This window comes from Notechis scutatus, chromosome Z, assembly GCF_049901735.1.
Source record: "Notechis scutatus isolate UNSWTSFEM ecotype Mainland chromosome Z, rNotScu1.2, whole genome shotgun sequence".
NCBI lineage: Eukaryota > Metazoa > Chordata > Lepidosauria > Squamata > Elapidae > Notechis > Notechis scutatus.
Window position 1 is genome coordinate 38,750,079 of NC_142025.1, and position 22,371 is coordinate 38,772,449.

Consider the following 22,371-nt stretch of genomic DNA (forward strand, 5'->3'; position numbering starts at 1 on the left):
GCCTCACTGCAGAATGAAATGGACACTCAAATAGGCAAGGAGCACAGAAATAAAAATGAGTTTGCCCTGATGGTAATTATTTAAGAATGGGGATTGCTTTGCTCCAGAAAATGCTGGTACATTCCTGGAGCCAAGTTGGCATTACCCTCTTCATTTTTTATTTCTTCAGACTATGGATTGTGGGTCTCTAAATTCCAACTTCAACTTCTACTTTAAGTATATGCAGCACATTCATTTATCTTATACATGAAAAGTTATGATAAAGTGCCATTTATTTTAAACATTAAAGTAACTCTTTGAACCCTTCAAAAGGTAAGAAATTAGATGCCCACCAATATTTAGTCTTCTTTGCATCAAGTGAAGTTAAAAATCACCCTATTTGCACTTTGGTCTCTGAAAAACAGCGCTAAGCAAATCACAATGATTATATTGCATGTGTCCATGTGTGTGTATTAGACTGACAAGTGAATATTTCAAATAGGCTTCAAGCAGTTTCCTTCTGGGCTGTTTGTATACTTCGAGATAGACAAATGTTGCCAAAACTGGCAGCCTCTCCTTGGCACCTTCCAGTGTAGTAACAGCAAAAATGTTACAATTCACAAAACAAACTCCTCACATCTCAAACTGATATTGTATAACTCAGCACATTCCCAACAGCATGTGGAACTGAGAGGTGTTGTATATTGTGCTGTAGATGTGTAGACACGCTGTCTCTTTTCCTTGTTTCTCTCCCTCTTCCAAAAGAGATTTGACATATCTTGTAACTTGCTTTGAAGATTTTTTAATTTGACTTTCTATGGCAACTTAGCATAAATAAAGCACAAAGCACACAATTGTTGAGAATAAGGATGTTTTAACCAAGGTTCCAAAAGAAACTCAAGGCTCCATAAAGGTAGCCTCATATCTAGGATGCAATATCCAGATCCTCTCCAAGAATTGTTACCAAAATGTAAATTTTAAGAGTGAAATTATTAAATCAGTTAAGTTTAATTTGAAGTAGTTTAAATGTAAAGTTTAATTAAGTCAAATTTATTTATTTTTCCCATCCTTACTTGTGTCTTTGTCTTGGTCATACCTGTTCCTACATATTATTTAAATGTTGAGTATAGACCTTAGTCTTCTTTCAAAGTTATTCACCCCTGACTATTTTCTTCATGGGTTATTGCTTTTTTAAACAGCCTGCACAGAGTCAGAAAGTGATAGAAGATTTGCAGAGGTTCTTCATAATCTAGACTGATTGAATTCTTAATGGGTTTCTGAATTACCCAGAAACTAATTGCTGCATATGCCACAAATATGAAATCATTTAAATTTTTTTGCTTTGAACAATAAATACAGGTAGTCCTTGACTTACAACATTTTGTAGTCCTTGACTTACAACAGTTCATTTAGTGACTGTTCAAATCTTACAATGGCACTGAAAAAAGGGTCTTTTGACCATTTTACACACATATGACTGTTGCAACATCCCCATAGTCATAAGTTATACAGAGTTTATAGGTCAGTGTATATTCTCCCCTTACTAAAGGGATTACCAGGGAGGGCAGACAATTTTTATGTAGGCTTTCTCTACCAGGACTCAAATCCGGCTATTACGCGTGCAGTGGCAAAATTCTGTGTTGCTGCAATGTCTATAAGAAAAAAATTGGTTAGAAAATTATAGATCTCTGTGCCAATTTTTGGACATATAACAATCTTTGAAAAATGATATTTATACACATACTTATTGGCTCTCTACTCATATAAACCAGGGAGAGACCCTAACTTTGAGAACATGTATTTTCTTAAGAGGAATGTTATTATCCACTATTAATGTACTATAATGTGTTAGTACATATACATATACATATACATATACATATACACATACACACACACACACACATATGTGTGTGTGTGTATTAGTGTATTAGTGATATACATATAGTGATGCCTATTGCTGGTCTAAGACCGTAATAAAGTTATATTCTTATTCCCATGGTCATGTGTTTTACATTCAGTTACTTGACACATTTATGATGATCACTGTGATCCCCTTTTGTGATCTTCCAATTCACTTAACAAACATGTTACTAATTTAACAACTGCAGTGATTCACTTAATCAAATGTGTCAAGAAAGGTCCTAAACTAGAGTAAAACTCACTTGACAAATTTTTCAACAACATAAATTTTGGGGTCAGTTCATAAGTTGAGGACTAGTTCTATTGCTCAGTTTAAGGCTTGATAAAAGGAAAAAAATAGTATACAACGAGCAACATTTCAAAGTTTTAAAATATAATTGCAAAGAATAAAATATGTGAAATAGTGAAGAATGGTATATCAAACACTGGGGTCACACCTCCTCCTAAGTCATATCAAGGTGATGTGGTTTTGATTTAGTGTGTTATGATGTATAAATATGGTATCTAAATTAATGTCTTTTATAAACTATGCCACTAAAGATAATTCAGCAAACCATGATTAAGGAAAACAACCTGACATGATATACACTACAACTCTTATCTTTCGATTCCTTTGTCATCTGGACAATTCACAAGTTGTCAGTTTGCTCTATACAATCTAAATGGGGTTGATTTCAGAATTCTTTTTTTAATGACATTCAGATAGAATGCAATCTGGAAAACAGGTCAAAAACAATGAACTAAACTTTTCTTATTCTGCTTATTGTTTATTACAGAATAAGTGGACTGTGGCAAATGTTAAGAACCAAAAATAGATTAAAAGAAGATATAGCATCACTCTTCAGGGGCAAAAAACCCTGGAGATATTGAAAAAGTACAATTTAACAACATTTATATTTTTGAGGATACAGAAATCTATAGGCATTCCAAAGACAGGTAGGTATCATTCTTTTCAATATTTGTTTAATTAGAGAAAAAGTGATTCTCGCAACAATGCACACTTCCTTATGTATTTATTTATTTAACAATATTAATTGACTGCTTGAATCATTGAGAATTTGTGTGATCTATAAAAATGCATGTATGCAAGCCTGCTGTCTATTTGGCATTAAAAAGGAAGATGTGGATCTGCATCAGATGGGAAGATGAACATCTGATTTGATAGCCAAAATGACATATGCTTGATGATGCAATAATGCAAATGTTGGGACATCTGACTCAAGATGCAGCTTTTGCATGATTACATAATGATTCTCTCTGCCTGTCTCTTTTACACATTCTCTTTCTCTCTCACACACAGAGAGAAGAGGGGAGGGAGGGAGGGAGAGGGTGATCTTATGGCCCTTTATCTTCCTGCAAATCCTATATAATAGTGATGTAAAGAATCCCATTTTGATAATGGCTGCAACAAAATTTTCTAGTTTTTTAAAAATATCTATTTTGGTTAGCACCTTTTTGTGAAGTTTTATACAAGTTCCATGAAAACCCTTATTAATATGTTACAGTTAATTAATTAATTTATTTATTTCTGCTACTTCAATCACGATGGACTCTTTTGGGTGAAACAATTTTACGCACAATACGTGGAGTGTAACACATAGTAAGGCAAGAAATTAAAAAATCATTAAAAAAGAAACATAGCTGAATGTAATCAATACAAACCATTTGCTATACAACTATATCAAATTATCTTTACTTTCACAATATCTATATATGATTTTATATTACTCTTTATTTTTTAATTTTTTAAAATTCTTTCTTTCTGGGAATTTAATCAAATCTGCTAATCTTTGTTTCTGAGAATCTAATCTATTTAATTACAAATTTATCGGCAGTGTATTTCCTTCAATCATTCACTCTTCTCTCCTATCACTGTTTTACATAGCTATCATCATTCATTTTGTTCATAATACAAACTACCTAAATTTACCTACTTTGTCACTCACTTTTGAATTCCATTTATGTAAATTCAGCTTCCATAATTCTTGACCTGTTTGTTGTTTACCACGTATAGTTTTACAGTGCTCTTTTCCCACAGCATTCAACTTCTCTTGACAACTCTCATCTCCATATGACATCATGAACAGAAGCATGCCCTTATAAACAGCCATTTTGTGTATTTTGACATCAATTCCCCAAGACAATGTGTTGATTTTCTTCTACAACCCCACCACAACTTAATATAATTAATTCCCCTATCTTTACTAAACATTCTATAAGGGTACACTTGCTATAAGGGTACACTTGCTTACTTGCTCCCAGATTATGGCATATAACTTAAATTGCATTTGTTTATTTTACTTTCCCTGTCAAATACAGCTATTTACTTTTCAGATCCATTTTTCTTCTTGCATTAGACAATATACAAGAACTAATGCTTGCTGAAATTCCTTCATGTTGTCAGCTAACAACATGGCATCAACAGTAACAAAAGCTTTATTCATATCCACAACTAACCCAATTGTACTATCACCATGAATATTCCTAATATATTCAATGGGTAACACATATTGTGTGCTACCCCTTTTTCAACATTGAATTACATGTTAAGCATTCCATTTGTATCTCTTAAAGAACTTTTCTCCTTGCCTATTTCCCCCAAAATGTATTTCTGATATTTTTCATTACTGTCATTAAGTGCATAAGATGCTTCCTTTGTACAGTTTTAAACCATCTTTTTATTTCCTTCAAAACCTCTCTTATTTTCATGTCTGGAGGAGTTATGGAGAATAATTCTGAAAGCAGAACCAATGACTGCAGCAAAGACCAAGGAAATGGTGAAAAGACTAATCCCTTGGAACATTTCTGGATGAGGAGCAGATGAGAAATCATCCACATGTGTTCTTGCAAGGAGACCATAGCATAGCATTTTTCTGTGGGTTTGAGTATTGGGAGATGACAGGATTAGCTATTTTATTCGCAACCATGGTGGAGACTTTTAAAAGACACTAAGATAGCAAACCTCATTTTCTAATCCCTTTTGGAAATTGCTAATTAACTATTTCTAAGCTATTAATGAGCTTTGGAATGAAAGTATGAAAATGCTAGGTGAGTCTGTCCTAAATGAAAGAAAAGTTTAATTCTAAGCTTAAGAATTTAAAGAATCTGAAATAAACAATAAAATGCTATTAAAGATTAAGGATCCAAATAAAATTGGAATAATGAAATTTTTACAATAAGATTTTGGAATTAATTTTAAAGTAGAAACAGCTCCTCATAGGAAATAGATTCTCTTTTTGATTTTTATAAGACACAATATAAATAAATAATTTCACAATTTCAAAAAGTGGACACTAGAGACGATTAAAGATTTTAGGTTGATGAAAGATATACAGGCTTGCAAATAGGACACAATATCAATAATGTCAGAAATAATATCTGCTTCTATAGATAGACAATATCTAAAAAATGTTATTGAAGAAATGTAAAATTAATTTTATCAAGACAGAGATAGTATTGAAAATTAATTTACAATTGACAGACCAAAAAATGACTTTGAATAGGAAATTTCACTGACTATATAACAAAATTAGTTTTTTTTTCTTTTTGTATATATTTTATTTGTAATTTTCCTTTAATATCCATACATATTTTGGAGACAGTGTATCAGACAGATGAAAGAAAGAAAGAAAGAAAGAAAGAAAGAAAGAAAGAAAGAAAGAAAGAAAGAAACATACCGAGACAGACAGACAGACAGACAGAGACTGACTGATTTCTGGTTACCCTTTTTGGATTTTTTGTTGACATGAGGACTGAAAAGATGATTTGCTGGACTTTTTTCAGAGGTGGGATACAAGATGAAGAGATAAATATTATAATTTTAAAGAATGCAAAGAGATTAAATTTGTTTATTCGTGTTGTGAAGAAGGCTGGAAATAACATTTATATAATTTTTCTCTTATTTTCTTTTCCTTTCTTCTTTTCCTTGAAATTTTAGTCCTTCTATTTTCTTTTTTCTCTTTAAGTTTAATTTGCATTACATTTTATAATTATAATAAAAACAATAGATAAAAATAAAATCCACTGCATTTTCTGTTTTCCTTTTAACTATTATTTAACATTGTACAATACTTTTCTTTTCAGCCACATATAAAAGCATTCTTTTGGATAGAGTTTTTTTTTTATTTGTAGTCTCTTTCACTTCATCATTCTGTTTAATACACTTTTTCATAATTCCAATTAGAATAGTAGCTCTACACACTTTTGTTGTACTCAATAATATTTTCATATCCATCTATAGTGATATAAAGGTAAAAGTGAAGATTTCCCTTGTTCGCTTGTGTCCAAATCTAGCGGCTGGTACTCATCTCTGTTTCTTAGCCAAGGAAGCCAGTTGTATCTAAAGATATTTCCATGGTCATGTGGTCAGCATCAGGGGTGGGATTCAAATTTCTTAACAACTGGTTCTGTGGCCGTGGCCTAATTTGTGGGTGTGGCTTTGTGGTCATGTGACTGGCTGGGCATGGGTTGTATGTAAATATTGTAAATACATATGTAAAGTTTGAATTTTTTATTTTTTTAAAAATAGCAACTTTTACCCAAAATCAGGCAAAGCAGGCAGGCAGATTGAGCTCCTTGCAGAATCACAGCTTCACTCCTAGATCTACCTTTCTGCAATCTGCTGCCTGAATCTGCACTGAAAAATAGAAGCTTCAGTCCTAAGGAAGCTTCAGCTCTGCTCTCAAGCCACTTCTCCCTCCCCCAACCCCCTGAATACCACCCCTGACTGGGCTTCAGGAAAGCCTCCTGGGCGGGTGGGTGGGGAGGGGAGGAGCCAACCAGTGGTGCAATTTGCCAGTTCTCTGAACTGCTCAGAATCATAATAACCGGTTCTATGGAACTGGTCCGAACTGGTAAAATCCCACCCCTAGTCAGCATAACTACACACTGAAATAGATGACAGAAATTCATACTTTCTGACACATATATAAACCCTTTCATTCATAATTACAGGTAGTTCTTAGTTAACAATGGCAAGGGCAATAAGATTTGCCATCTACTATTGACCTCACCCCTTTCCTAAGAGGCCTGTAGGGGGCATGCATAAGCACACCAATTGTGCCTACTGTCCAGAGGTGGTATTCAACTGGTTCGCACCTATTCAGGAGAACTGGTAGCGGTGATTTGGCGTGGGTCACAGAACTGGTTGCAACCCCTGGCTGGCCATGCCCCCGAATTGAGTCGCCTGGTCATCCAGTCACCCTCTTGTCCCATCGCTCTCCTAGCTTTCCCTACCATGGCCATGTGGTGACCATGGCACAGCTCGGGTGGATGTCCCAGGGCTGCTGCACATGCGCACTGCATGTGCAGCTGCTACACATGCAGTACACATGTGCAACAGCCTCAGGATGTCCGCCTGCCTGCCCGCCCTCCTAGAGCACGTTTTCTTCCTTCTCCCAGCAGATGCATCTCTTCCAGCCTGGCCCGGCCTGGCCAGCCAGCAGGTGGTTGGGTGGATGTCCTGGGGCTTCTCGCCACCTTTGTCCCAATATGCCTGCAGCAGCCCCTCAGGCCCGCTGAGCCAGGAGCCACTGTTCCCAGGCTTCTACTCTCCTGTGCTTGGTCAATGCATCTTCACCTTGCCTGAAGCGGCTGGTCCTCCTGCCCCTCACCCTCCCCTCCCTCGCTTCCCTGAGAAGGTAAGGGTGATGGCAGGGGATAGCAAAGTGGTCGGGTCCCTATCTTCCCTTTCTCCCTCAAAGCCGCGGCTGGGCTTTCCTTGTTTCTCTTTGCTACTTTCATTTCTTCTTTTTGGAATCCAGACTGGCTGAGCAAGGATAGCCAGCCGCGCTGGAAGCGTCTCTTCGGGTGACCCGTCTCCCTCCCCCCTCCTCTCACAATCGGCAGCCATGGCGGGGCCGGGAGGATGGCGTGCACACTTGAGGAGGAAAAGGAGAGGAGAAGGGTCACCCGAAGGGATGCTTCCAGTGCAGCTGGCGATACTTGTTCAGCCAGTCTTGATTCCAAAAAGAAGAAATGAAAGTAGCAAAGAGCGCTTGGCCAGCCGTGCCTTTGAGAGAGAGAGAGACAGAGAGAGAGAGAGAGGGGAGAGAGAGAGAGAGAGAGAGAGAGAGAGAGAGAGAGAGAGAGAGAGAGAGAGAGAGAGAGAGAGAGAGAGAGAAACAGTGAATGAGAGAGGAAGGGAGAAGGACAAGAAAGAAAAGAAAGAGGAAAGAGAAAGAAAGAAAAAAGAAGTCCAGGGGGCGTTTGTGCAAAGTGCCGCTGCAGCTGCTTACACGAGGCCCCCAGAGCTGGTGGGCAGTAGCGATGGCCTTATTCTGCAGGAACTTCCCTTTCTTTCTCAGCTTTTAGATTCCTATTTGCAATGCAATAGGCAGCAAAGCTAGGTTCATCCCCTCATCTAGTAGCTGGAAAAGGGTGTGGAGAGAAACTCCCATTGCCAAGGTACACGCAGGTCGGAGGGGATGAAGAAATTCAAACTTCAACCTCCTGGTGCGGTAAGGGGCTTTGGGCAAAGATTGGAGGGAAAGGCCTTGGCTTGCTCACACTCTCTCCCTGCCCAGTCAGGAAGGAAATGGACGGGGGTCTGGGAGGAAGCCATTCTCTCCCCACCCACCCCAATAGCTGGACAAAGCTATGCAAAAAGCCAGCCCTCACCAGCACCCAGCTTCACTGACAGCAGCCTTGCAAAAGGCAATGTAGGTCTGCCGGCAATCAAGATAGACTGGGGAGGGGGAGCACTGAGGAGACTGCAGGAGGGAATCCAGGTAAAGGGGTGAGGGAGGGCATCCGCAGCAAAATTACTTTCCCCCAATGTATTACAATGCCAATTCTGAAGAAGGCAAAACCAAAATGTACTGGTAAATTACAAGAACACACACACTTCCTTCTAACCCTGCTAGAGCAGGTGATTGTCCTAGAATAGATATCTCATTATCTTTCTCCTCCCTCCCTCCCTCCTTCTTTATTTCTTTTTCTTTCTGTCCCTTCCTTCCATCCCCCTTTCTTTGTCCCTTTATCGTTCTTTCCCTTTTCTCTTTCTTTTCTTCCTTCTCTCTTTCTCTCTCTCTTTCCCTCTCTCAGGCTCACCCCATTGGTGCACCGCTTCGCTCAGACTTGCTTGGGCAGGTCCCTCCGGTGCAGCAGGCTCAGTGGGATAGACCTGCAGGGCCAGCACCTAGAACGTGGCAGTGGCGGCACGTTTGAAAAGTAGAGCAAAGCCAGAGATCAGTAATTTTTGCTGCAAAGAATCACAAAAGCTTCTGGGCTGTACACAAGAAGGGACACACATGTCAATGCAATTCAAGACATAAAATAAATACAAATAAAACAAATCAACAAGAATCAGCAAAGCATCTCTGATTAGATTCTATTCACTACTAGAATCTAATCGGAGATGCTTTGCCGATTGTAGTGTAATGACCTCCTCCAGCAGGGTTAGAAGGGTATGTGTGTGTGTATGTGTGTGTATGTGTGCTGTCAAAACTCCAAAAACAGATCAAGTAGCTCTGGGGAGGCCAGTCATAAAGTAGAACACTTGCTAAACAACCAGCCATTAAGTGAGGACCATTTGTATTTGGTTTGCCAGTTACCTGGCCATGCCCACCCAGTCACATGACTACCAAACCACACCTACCCAGTCATGTGCCCAGCAAGCCATGCCCAGCCAGCAAGCCATGCCGGCCAGTCACGTGACCAGCAAGCCACGCCCACCCAGTCACATGACCAGCAAGCCACACCCTCAAATAAGGTCACACCCACAGAAATTTGAATCCCATCCCTGGGTGGGAGGCACCGAGGATGAGTTTGTAGTACCAAGGGGGCGGTGGACTGAAAAAGTTTGGGAACCACTGCATTAGACCAGAGGGAGCAAAAGAGAGAGGGTCCCAAAAGAGAGAGGGTCTTAGATATTTAACTTAGGAATAATAGAATAACAGAGTTGAAAGGGACTTTGGAGGTCTTCTAGTCCAACACTCTGCTCAGGCAGGAAAACTGAGGATGCCAAGTCTGAGTAGAGGGGCAGGCAAAGGTGTCAGAATAATCTTTGGAGGGGATCCTATACCAGAGGTCTCCAACCTTAGCAACTTTAAGACTTCTGGACTTCAACTCCCAGAATTTCTCCCAGAATTTTGGGAGTTGAAGTCCACAAGTCTTAAAGTTGCCAAGGTTGCCTGACAGAGAAATAGCTGTCCAGTCTCTTCTTGAAAACCTTCAGTGTTGGAGAATCCAGAACTTCTGGAGACAAGCAGTTCCACTGGGTAATTGTTCTCACTGTCAGGAAATTTCTCCTTAGTTTTAGGTTGCTTTTTCTTTGTTCAGGTTTGATCCATTGCTTCTTGTTTTGCCTTCTACTGCTTTGCAAAATACATTGCTCCCCCCCTTCTTTGTGGCAACACCTCAAAATCCTGTTTTGTGACCTGCCTATCACCCTCTTGGGCAAAGCATGTGAGCCATTTCCTCCTTTCAGTGGTCCATAAAAGTACATCTATAGTATGTGGATACAGATAATAAAGCCAAAAAAGGTGAATTTTTTTTACAGAACTATAGATACATTGAGGGTAACAAGGAGTGGCTGGGATGGGAGGGACTGGGCAAAATGCCCCTTGACATGAGTGATGTCGAGTTGGCCATGCTCACCCAATCACATGGCCACCAAGCTACGCCCACCCAGTCACATGACCATCAAGCCACACTCACAAGATAAGCCACACCCACAGAACTGGTAGTAAAAAAATTTGAATCCCACCACTGCTACAGTCCCTGTCCTATTGTTTCTTTTTATTCTTCTTATACGTATCCATCTCATGTATTCATAACTATGTTTATACTTATACCTGTTATCTTGCAAGCGATTGACAAATAAAATAAATAATAAATAAAGTGAGAATTGCATTGATTGTTAGTTGAGGATGTAATATGGCTACTATTTACAATTTTCTGCTAGCTTTCCCATTGATTTTAGCTTGCAGAAAGTTTGCAAATGGCAACATTATAATTATGATCCAGTGCTGTGTGCCCTGATCACAGGGATGATACAACAACCATACCACTGAGGACAGTCATAAGTGCACTTATTCAACCCCACTGCAAATTAGAAAAGTCACTGAATAAGTAGTTGTTAATCAAGGTGCACCTGTAATCTTATACTTTAAAAATTAGAACATTTTAATTTAAACCTATTACAATCTTCCTATTTCTTCTTACTTCATAGACACTCAACATATCTACTTTTCTTTCATTCATTTCATTTTCACAATTTATCTTTTCTTATGTCAAGACATGATTTTCCACATGCTATGTATGCCCATAGATTTTTAATAATACAGATTACCAACCTTAACTGTACATGTGTATACCTGTTTATACTGAATTAACAACAAAGGCAATGCTAATCAGTTTAGGTACGTTCTGATCAATAAACCAGAAGTTTAAAGAAGTTTAAGGCAACTTTGTCTAAGTATGTTTGTACACACTAAGATCACTAGTATATAAACTATATATATGCAGAGTATTGACATATACTCAGGATAAATTATATTAGTATATTTTGTGTTTCATTTATCTACCTGCCATATTTATACATATCTGTGTATAGTTTCTAATATATCAAAAGATTGTTCAGAAGAGATTTGCCTTCTATTTCTATTTTGACTCTGTTAACATTTCATTTCTCAAACACTTCATTCATAGCACACATACCTCACCCAATTTTTAATGAATGAACAGTTCACAAGGTATCCATGCTGGAATATCAAAATTGACAGGTGAACCCCTAAAAAATATGGAAGAGTTCAAATTTTATAGACGTTTTCATTAAGCAGAATAGATTCTTGAAAATTAACTGTCATTGCAAACTATGTTTTTAATAGTGATGACTTGCAAGGGCCTCAACTTTTCATCTCTTGAATTGAAAAAGAAATTTATGAGAAGCTGCAATATATGGCCAAGACTGATTAGTGATAGCTTTCTTTTCCTAGTCTGTTGAAAAGTAAGAAGCTTAATCAATATTGAAATAGCTTCTTCCAAAACAGTACAGATGTTCTGAATAATTTATCTTTATTTAACCAATATGGTTTCTTTTTCTAGGGGGTTTAATGTTCTAAAATTTCCATTGCCCATCTGTAAATGACTTAGTTGTAATGCTAGAGTCAATGCAACTGTTTTATAAAATCATGCCTGTTTTGTTTGAGAAAATAAAAAAATGGTAGTGTTTCATCACCCTCCTTCACTCACAGCTTTATGAAACTCTCTGAAGAGGATGACAATGTTTACTAGATCTGTGTTTTGAAGATGTTCTCCTACAGCCTTGCTATTTTCTTTTTTCTTGTGCCTCCTTTTCTCTCATCATGCCCATGGATAAGCACTCAGAAAGAAAATCCATGACTGTAGTCTTTTGCACATACAGCTGGATATAATTTCTATTGGAAAACATAAGACTTACATTCAAGTAAACATAAAAGGACTTGGCTTGGATTTGAAAGTTCATATTCATGGGAAGTAGATGTTTATGGTGAAAGTAAGATTTCAAGAACTTTCTGACAGAATGACTCCAGCTTAAAGCATACCAATGGCAGAGTGCCTTCTGATGGTTTGGGACTTTTAATATGTTTACCTGGTAGCAACAGGAATCAGACATTACTATGATCAACAGCTACAGATATGTTTGGATAAATATATTCTCTTGACTCTTTTCTGCTGAGATTTGGGCTAGGACATAGTATTGATAGTGCTTTGGTACCTTGGTAGATTGTCCCTACCACAAAGTTCATTGAAGGAATGTAGCCATTCTAGTTCTGGATTTCCTAGTAGCTTTCAATGCAATCAATCATACTACATTTCTGAGCTAAAAAAAATTGATCTTGCTGAGTCATACACAGAAGGTGATTCTGGGGCTACTTCTTGAGATGCTGATCCACAGAGTTCTGTCTTTTCTCCTATGATGTTAATATGTCTGGGAGGGATAGTATCAGTATTCTGAAGATACTCAGAAGTATCCGGAAGGGATAGTATCAGTATTCTGAAGATACTTATTACTCATGAACATCAAATACTGAAGAAATGATCAGCACTAATCCTTGATTGTTTAAATAAATTTGAAAATTATTTTATTTTAATTTTTTAATTTATATTTAAAATGTTTATTTGTTCATAAATATATACATATAACTATACATACCAGCAATTTTAAAGTTGCTATTTATGTCCACAGTGTTCTGTAGAAGCACAATGTAGCTCAGAGTGGCCAAAGACCAAAGAGACAATAGAGCTTGATGTCTTTGGTAAGCAGGAAGTGGGAGAAGACAGATTCCACACTCCAGCAATTCATACAATATATCTATAGTTATGTAAATAGTTGATTTAATCTGGCAAGATTTCTGTCTATAGGAAAACATAATAAAGTAATTACTTTAGAAGTAACTCCATGTGATGTTCTTGGTTACTTGGCCTGATACACTATGAAATTGCAGCTTCAAGCAATCACAGCCAGGATCCGCAAAAGCTATATGTAGATGCTACAGTTTGATATAGGGATTAATTCCTATTTCATACATCATCCAATTATATATAGTTTCTACAAGCCAAATTTTGAAGATGATTATATAAAGGAATTGTAAGGTCAATACATCATTGTTTTTTGTAGTGAAAGTTTCAGCTTTGAAAATTACATTCTTCTTGAGTTGGTTGTCTGGGTTATGTTCAGAAAAAAATCAAGATGATTAGTGCAATTAAATTTCTGTATTATGTTTTTATGTGGAGCTTCATTTACACTGTTATGGTTGTCATTCTGATTTTTTTGGCCATATACACAGATATTGGTATTCCTTTGTTATCTTTGTTATCTTCAACTGTAAGTAGTTGAGTTTTGCCATCAAAATGGGAGGAAAATAGAAATATAAAAGCTTCCATCACATGTCACTTTCCAACGAATCCTAAATAATTTTATATTTATCAGGATGAAACATTCTAGAATTCCTGCTTTTGGTATTATAATGTCAATGTCCATTATTTCTAACAATTAATGGTGCTTTTGTAATCTAAATGTTTGTGGGTATAAGTAAAGTGTAGTTTGGCATAACAATGTCACATTTTAGATACTGTTGAGTGCTATATATTTTCAGAAGAATCAATTATAGGTAAAGCAGCTTCTTAACATCAGCTAAGCTAATTTCATTGGCTTTTTGGAGCTGACATAGGAATAATAATAAAAAATGAATAAACATGTTTAATGTGGGGCTATCAAAAAAAGTCAAAATTGAGCTGTGAGCTTGTGATCAAAGTCAACTCTTTTTTTAAAAAGGGACAGAACGTCAATCATGTTGTGGTCACTAAAGTTTTTTGTAAGTTTTTGTTTGATTAACAATCACTATTGATTTTAGATGATACTAATTATTGGAAGATATTTATAGACCACTCTAAACTGAAATAATATTGCACTGTTATTTACCAATGTGAATCTGTAAGAACTGCACACAGAACAGGTTTTTACTCTTTCATATAAATATATTTTGAACTATTAGTACAAATTTAAACACAAATATTGAAAGAAGAATCTAATGGTATTACAGTTGCAAAGAACATAATAGTATTTTCCATAGCCATATTTTATGTGACAATATTGGTGTATCATGTTACTTCTTCCTGGAAAAACACAAACATATTTCAACCTTTTCTCCAAAGCACCTAAAGGTAGAAAAGAAGCAATGGATGGAAACTAATCAAGGAGAGAATCAACCTAGAACTAAGGATAATTTTTTGACAAAACAATTAATCAGAAGAATGACTTGCCTCCAGAAGTTGTGGGTGCTCTAACAGTGGAGGTTTTGAAGAAGAGACAACCATTTGTCTGAAATGGTACAGAGCGTCCTGCTTGAGCAAGGCCTTGGACTAGAAGACCTTCAGTATCTCTTTCAATTCTGTTATTCTGTTATTCAAGATTGTTCCTGATGAACTGTGGTAGTTGCTGTGAGCTTCTGATCAGGAGGGAACTATCTTTTGTGTCAAGGCAGCACAGGGAGCAAGACATATTGAAATATTGTTACATGTCCTTTTATTTTTTTATAACCTACGGGAAGGTTGGAAAGAAATTATATAAATCACTTTGGTGTGTATGTGTGTTCATCAACAGGATAACTTTTCAAATAAAAAACAGAATGGGACTGAATATGGTGTGGTGGGAGAAGTCGGCAAAAGAATAATCACATCTGGGCAAAAATATGTTTTAAAAAGCCCCTGGAAGACATTTCTCTGGAAGAAGCAACTTGGCAGAGGTTCAGAAGCTCTGTCCCATTTTTATCTCTCATCTGGTCACACAGTCCACAGAGTTGCTATTAAGGTTATAAAGAACTCCTAACACCGTACTTTCATGTCTTACTATGTGTTTTATGTTTGGGGTGGTGATGATATAAAATAGTTGCATTAAGCCTAGGACACATCTTTAACACATCAGTCTTAGTGCCTATTTGAATTCAAACTTATATTTAAAAAAAAACACACCCTAAAAACTTAAGTTTAGTATAAAGAAATACTATGTCACACACAGAATGGTTCATATGTTATTGGTAGTTTACCCTATATTATACGACAGACTGAATTTAAAACACTAAATTCATTGGTTTTAAACAATATGGTTGCTGTATTAGAGAATATACTTCAGTATGGTCTGGGTTAGATATGTGTTATTACTGATACCCTACATTTTTTCTGGGGACAAAATGCTTGCATCAGTTCTTACCTGAAGCAAATGCCAGGCTAATTCAAATTCTACATTTAGTGGTTTAAAATTTAAGGTTGCTGGGGTTTCTGTCACACATTGCTGTTACCCTCATGTGGAAATTGTGACTTTTGTTGGACTGAGAATAGTCTATGAAAGAACAGTAAGATAAATTTTAGTGTTTAAGAAATGGTAGAACAATATGATTAGAGTAAGAGGAATACTGAAGATACTGTTCTGCTTTTGTGCATTCTTAAAAAAATATATTTCCAATTTGTTTTTTGTAATTTCTAAATATTTGCCCTTCCCACAACGTATCCTTAAACAGATAAAGTAAAATATCAATGTGCAAGAAGTTTGTACTTTTTGCATTAATCTGGATATGCATAACCAGTTAGAATATTGTGGCTTTCACTGGAACTCCCATTTCTTACTGGCCTCATTAAATAAATATTTGACAGTTTTCAGTTTGGTTTAATTAAGAGTGCAAGTTTTTCCAAATGAATTGTTTATTTCTTCTTGCATTCACTTGAACCTATGTAAAACATGATTGTTTTAAACACAGATTTGCTCAGTCAGAACTTCTCAAATGTTTCATCTAAAGTTTCATCTCTCCCTTCAACCTTGATTAAAGAGCAGTCCAAGCAATCACTAAGAAGTATCAGGCTTGAGTGATAGACAGATGGTGGCTCTTGTGATGTTAGGAAGTGTCAAATATTATGGTTGGCTGTAGAATGATGGATAGCTTCCAAACAGATTGAGCAACAGACAGAAAGAGCAAGAACACCATTTGTTGAAGTTATAGACATTGTGAACAGAAGGAAACAAGGCAGGGCACACTTTGACAGATCTTTTCCCCTTTATACAAAAATAATTTAAAGCTTATTATATTGCATTAGCCCTTTCATTATAGAAATGGAACATCCAGAATGAATACATGCATGAATCCCTTAAAACTGCTTGTTCTATCTCTTATCTCTCCTACAACGTTTAACTTTTTGCTTGATTTTGTACTGGTATGTGGGAAATGGGGCAAAGAGATGGTGCCTAGGGTTCAGTCAGATAACAGACAGCTTAGCTCATAGCTGCATGGTGGGTGGAGCAATTCTCCCTGAGTTCATGGACTGTAAAGAAGAACTGTACTTTCATATTTGCAAGTTTCTTTTAATGAAGCATAATAATAAAGCAGATTTTTTAAAAGTTTCCTGTCTCTTCTACCTGGTAAGACTGAAATATATTTTTAGAAATGTGTTGATTTACATTTCAGAGATTAATTAGAGCAAGTGACACGACTTGTCTGACTTTATGTGGGGTCAAAGACTAAGAAGAGTAGGAGCTGGTTAATAATTGGAATGAGATTCCTCCAGGAATGCAAAAGTTAAACTGACCATCTCAAAACAAAAAACAAAAACTTCAGAAAAAGCAGTTGCAAACTACTTTCATACTGCTGTCAACAAAACAACCCTGAAGTAGAGGTGGTATTCAGCGGGTTCTGAGCAGTTCTGGAAAACCGGTAGCGGAAATTTTGAGAAGTTTTGAGAACCAGCAAATACCACCTCTGACTGGAGATTTTACAGAATCCTTCCCCTGTCACGCCCACCAAGCCACGCCCACAGAACCGGTAATAAAAAAATTTGAATCCTACCACTGCCCTGAAATTACTAAAAGTTGAAAGCATCTCAAAGGAGACATTATCTTTTAACACTTTTATCAAGGGTAATCATTCTGAAGTAATTTTTTAAATTTAGTTGCACTTACATATCAAGTTTTCTAGGCCAAATTGATGAGCAAAGGACGCTTATTTATTAAGTGTTATAGCAAGAAATTTTCCAGGTAAAAGACAGTTATATCTACTAGTCTTCAGTAGAAGCAAACAATTATTACCTATTTGTGTCTGAATGTTGAAATGGACCGGAAACCTGGCAATACATATTATTCTGTGTAAGGATCTCTTGCAAAGTAAGAATGCCATCTCAAAATTATTCCACACCAAATTACTGATCTGTTTCACTGCTTTGACGAGTAGATTGAGAAGCTGATATTCCAAAAAAAAAACAGAAATACATAGATGTAAAGACCTAGTCATGGTTGGTATAGCATCAAATGCCAACTTATCTTTGCTCAACACATCTTATTAAATGCAGTTAAACAATGAGTTGGTTGATAAAGATTTCTGATGGAATCCAGCAAAGCTTATATACCTATTTGAAGTGTGTCCAGTTTTCTCGTCTACTAATCTGCTTTAACACATTGGAAAAGATCAAATGAGAAAATATAACATGAGGAGGAGAAACAAGAAATGGAGTAATACCCATTTGGAACAGATATTTTGGCTGCTTATTTCTATGTGCTTTGTGTTTATTAAATGTTTTCTTTTGCTACTTCCATATACACTTTCACTCTCCTCATTGCTTTATTACTTGGTTATTTGTTTCCGAAAGTAATGTGTATTTATTGATGGAAATAATTATTTCTATATAATAAACATTCAAATAAATAAATATCTCTCATGAATGTCTTTAGCCATATTCCTTTCCCCTATTTTGTTCCTCATTGCTTTTCTTAACTCCATTATGGATTAGATAGTTGTTTAGATAACCATACAAGGAGTAGATGAATGTTATTGAGACACCACAAGAATGTGTTTTAAACAAAACCTTTTTGCATGAATCAAATATATTCCTGATGTAATTAAATGAAACCCCAAAAGAAAAGAAAACAGTATTCTTGAATGGAGATAGACATAAATATATACCTTAATTTGCTAGTCTACTTGCAAAGCAGGCCACCCATAGAAAAAGTGTAGCTTCCTTTATCCATTTTGATAATTTTCATAGCAGTCAAATCAGTATCTTTTGGTTGGAACACAAATTTTTAATGTACCTCATTCTGCATACCTGTAAACCTGAATGTTTGAATCAAAGGTCTGCGATACATAAATCCAATCCAACTCAAAACTGAAAAATTATCTCAAATTCTTTAATTTTGTATAAGCATGCAGCTTCTTGAATAGGTTCTGTAAAGAAAGCATGGTATTTAACTCTGGAGTAGTGTCTTCTTCATCTTTTTAAAATTTATAGACATCACAGGAAGACAGCTGTGTAGTACATAGTACATGGCATTTATTCTACTGAATATTGCTACATTTCCTCTTTTGACCAATTCATTGACTCATACTAATTTCTAGAATGTTAATGTTATAGCAATATGGATTTCTTCCCAATGCCTGAGAGAACCTTGAACATAACTTCATTTTAAACTTGAACAAGATTGATGATGATGGAACAGGAAGAAAAGATCAATATTAAAATACTTCGCAGAACTAGAACCTGGAAGGTTTGGCAAATAAGTCAACCCTTTCAACATTATTTTGTTAGCTAAAGCTATACTGAACATGCTTGCTTGGAGTTAATTCTACTAGAGGCCATACACTTCTGAGTTGACATGCATAATGTCCTGTAAATCAACTTCAGTAAAAAATGATTCCTTGTTATATGCCTTTGAACATAAATTTAGCACTCTTCTGGAATTTTGCCAAACCGGCATTCAAAATGAACATGACTTTCTGTTGACAGGTATGGGGAGAGCTGCATCATGAAGCATCAGAAAGGTCCCATGATGGTCTAGCCAGCTGTCAAAACTCCTCATTTACCCAGCCCCATTTCTAAACCATTTTAAGGGAAGTGATTAGTGAATGTTTTCCCACTGTTTGGCAACATCTGGTAGCAGGGGAGGAAAACAAAGCCAGGAAAATCCACCAGGTTCTTACTTAAATTTGCTTGTACACCATAACTATACACAGCATCATTTGGTAGCCTCATATTATGTTGGCAGTGTGATTAGTTGACATCCCTTCAACTTGGCCATGAGAAAATCTCTTTAATTCAGCTATGAGAAAGAATCTTGACTTTGAACTTTGAATAACAGACATTATGAGCCAAAAGCTGTTATCATAACTACAGGTAGTTTTCCACTTACAACCACATAAGGACCAGAAAATTTGTTTTTAAGTAGTGCAGTCTTTACAGTAAGTAAGGCACCATGACATCACACCCAACCTTGTGACTTTTTGTGGCCATTAAGTGAATCACTCAGTCATAAAGTGAGACATCACAAAGACCATGACTTGCAATGTTCCCTGCTGGCTTCCCATTGATGTGCTTGTTGGAAGCCAGCTGGAAATCATGTGACTGTGGGATGCTGCAACGGTCTTAAGATAGTTGCCAAACACCTTGATCATGATTCCATGACCATAGAGATACTGCAGCTGTTGTACATGTGAGAACCAATCATAAGTCACTTTTTCAGGGCTGTAATAATTTTGGTCACCAAAGGAATAGTTATAAGTCTTGGGGTATCTGTAGTCAGAATATCCTTTCTGTTGATTTGATTGGACATTGCATCTTAACGTTTTGCCCTAGTTCTATAATCTTCTAATATTTTTCTTTCCCTGACAGGAGGTCTGTATGGCTTATCTAAATCCAAACAGCATTTTTCTCAGTTCCTTTAAGTTAACTTTAAATGAAATGATAGCAAAGAAATATTTAATCCATAAAAGAAAGTTACTTTAAGGTACTTAAGGTTACCTCAATGAATGATTTTTTTTAAATGAAATGTTTGTGTTTTCTAAATAATTGTTATTTTTACTATTTTCCTTGTTGAGATAATGCCAGTGTTAATATATTTTGTATATTGTTAGCCACATTAGTTCAAGGAGGAACTCCAAGGGGATGTGTTGAATTTATGAATAAAACATTCAAATTTTATACAGCTCTATATGCACAAACAGATACCTTAATTATTTTTGCAAATAGCTGGACTCCTTGTATGGATGTTTAACATTAGGGTATGATTAAAAACAATGTTTTTAGTCCACCCTACCTTTATCCTGCCTTCAACAGGAAAAATCAAAGAGTGAGACTTTTATCTGATATTTATGTTTGATTATTCAAGGCAATTTTTCTCTAAAAAAATAAAAATAAAAGTAGGGAAGTAAATCAACTGCCTGTTTAGTTTTGCATGGATAATTTCAGTGAGAAGAAAAAAATATTTTGTTATACATTATACATTAGAAAACATATCCTGGAAACTGTTATCCTATGCTTGGAAACCATTGGACATTTCTTTAATGATAAATATATGTGACATTTTCAAGGATGATTTAAAGCAAAGTTTACCTGTGACCTGAAACTTGAGACTACTAGGAGTGATAGCCCTGTTTTATTATCTTAATAGCACTGAGTTGGTCGACAGATATTTCATCCTACAAATTTTCTCTGTTAACGAAAATGCACAATGTTAATCTCTGCAATACTTTATAAACTGACCATAAACCAATGTTTATGGTCAGTTAATCATTGTATTACTTTGCTTTAGGTAATTTAGTACATTACCATAATGCAACAACCTACTTAATATAAATTTTAAAGTGAGCCCAGACAAAGTTGCAGGGCATTAATATATTATGTCTTTTAACCAGAAGCTCGAAAACAAAGTGAAGTTTGAGTATGCCTCAGCTTTTCTTTGATGGGACTTAATTTTATTATGAAGGGCACCGTGCCAAAGTGCTAGAGTTATTTATTATCTGTACTGCAGTACAGCCTACTGGCCTCAGTCAGAATCATATCCCCGTTGTGCAAGGTACTGTGTAAATGGCTCTCAAAAGTGTGTCTTCTATGGAATTCAAACTGAAATTTAATTTCCCAGCAATGCATTCAGAAAAGGTCAGCTTGCTACAACTTTGCTTTTGGAATCAGTATGATTGCCAATCAAACGGATTGATAAAAATAAATAAGACAAAGCAACATCAGCACAATATGACTCCAAATCTGCCCTTTGGTTAATAAATGAATTCTGCATAGATAGCCCTCAATTTATGACCAAAACTGGAACATGAATTTCTGTTGCTAAGCAAGGCAGTTGTTAAATGAGTCACACCTGCTTTTATGACTTTTTTTTTTACCAAGGTTAAGTGAAACACAGCAGTTGTGAATCATGTAGCTATTAAGGAAATTCAGCTTCCCTTTTTAACTCTGCTTGTTGGAAGCCAGCTGGAAAGTTGCAGATGATGATCATGATCCTGGGATGCTGCAATCATTGTAACTGCATGCCAGTTGCTAAGCACCCAAATTTTAATAATGTGTTCATGGGAGGTCAGCGGCTGCTGTGACAGTCATAAACACGAGGACTGATCGTAAGTCACAATTTTCAGTGGTGTTGTAAATGGTTACTAAAGAAATGATTGTAAGTTAAGAGCTAGGGTTATCATGTAGAGTTTTTAAAAGCTAACGGTGGTTGTTGTTGTTTTAATAGCAGCCAGATTTCTTTCTGGAGCTATTTAATTTTACTTGTCTTAGGGCTACAGGAACTGGGATACAAAAAGACAAATGACCATTAGCTCTGATAGTCTTAAATTAATTGCACAGTTAACTTAAGATGTAATTCAAGATGCAGAGCCTTACTTATACTATCTTAAACTGTCTGGGTTCAGGATGTATCAGAGATTGCTTTCCATCATGCCAATCTGCCTGTGTTTTAAGTCCTGTGTTGAAAATTGTTTAAGTTACCAGCAACAAAATCCAAGTTGCTAGAAATCCGGATCTTCTAAAGGAGGAGTGTCAAACTCGTGTTTTCATGGCATCATCATGTGATGCATTGTGATTCCCCCCCCCTTTGCTCAAACAGCCATGGGCATGGCCAGCATGGCTCTGGCCTGTGGGCTGCAAGTTTGACAGCCTTGTTCTAGAGACACTTTTGATCATAAAACTCTGGCTTTAAGGAAAAATAGAGAGACATAT

General features: G+C 36.4%; 1 protein-coding gene across 1 annotated transcript in view; it reads left to right on the forward strand.

Annotated features, from left to right (window-relative positions):
• Positions 1–16,037, forward strand: part of ETV1 (ETS variant transcription factor 1) — a 138,875-nt gene extending 122,838 nt beyond the window's left edge. The window contains exons 13-14 of the transcript XR_015745904.1: positions 2,679–2,838; positions 13,073–16,037. The gene's annotated coding sequence lies outside the window, so the exon portion shown is untranslated. The remainder of the gene's footprint in view (positions 1–2,678; positions 2,839–13,072) is intronic.
• The last annotated feature ends 6,334 nt before the right edge of the window (positions 16,038–22,371 follow it).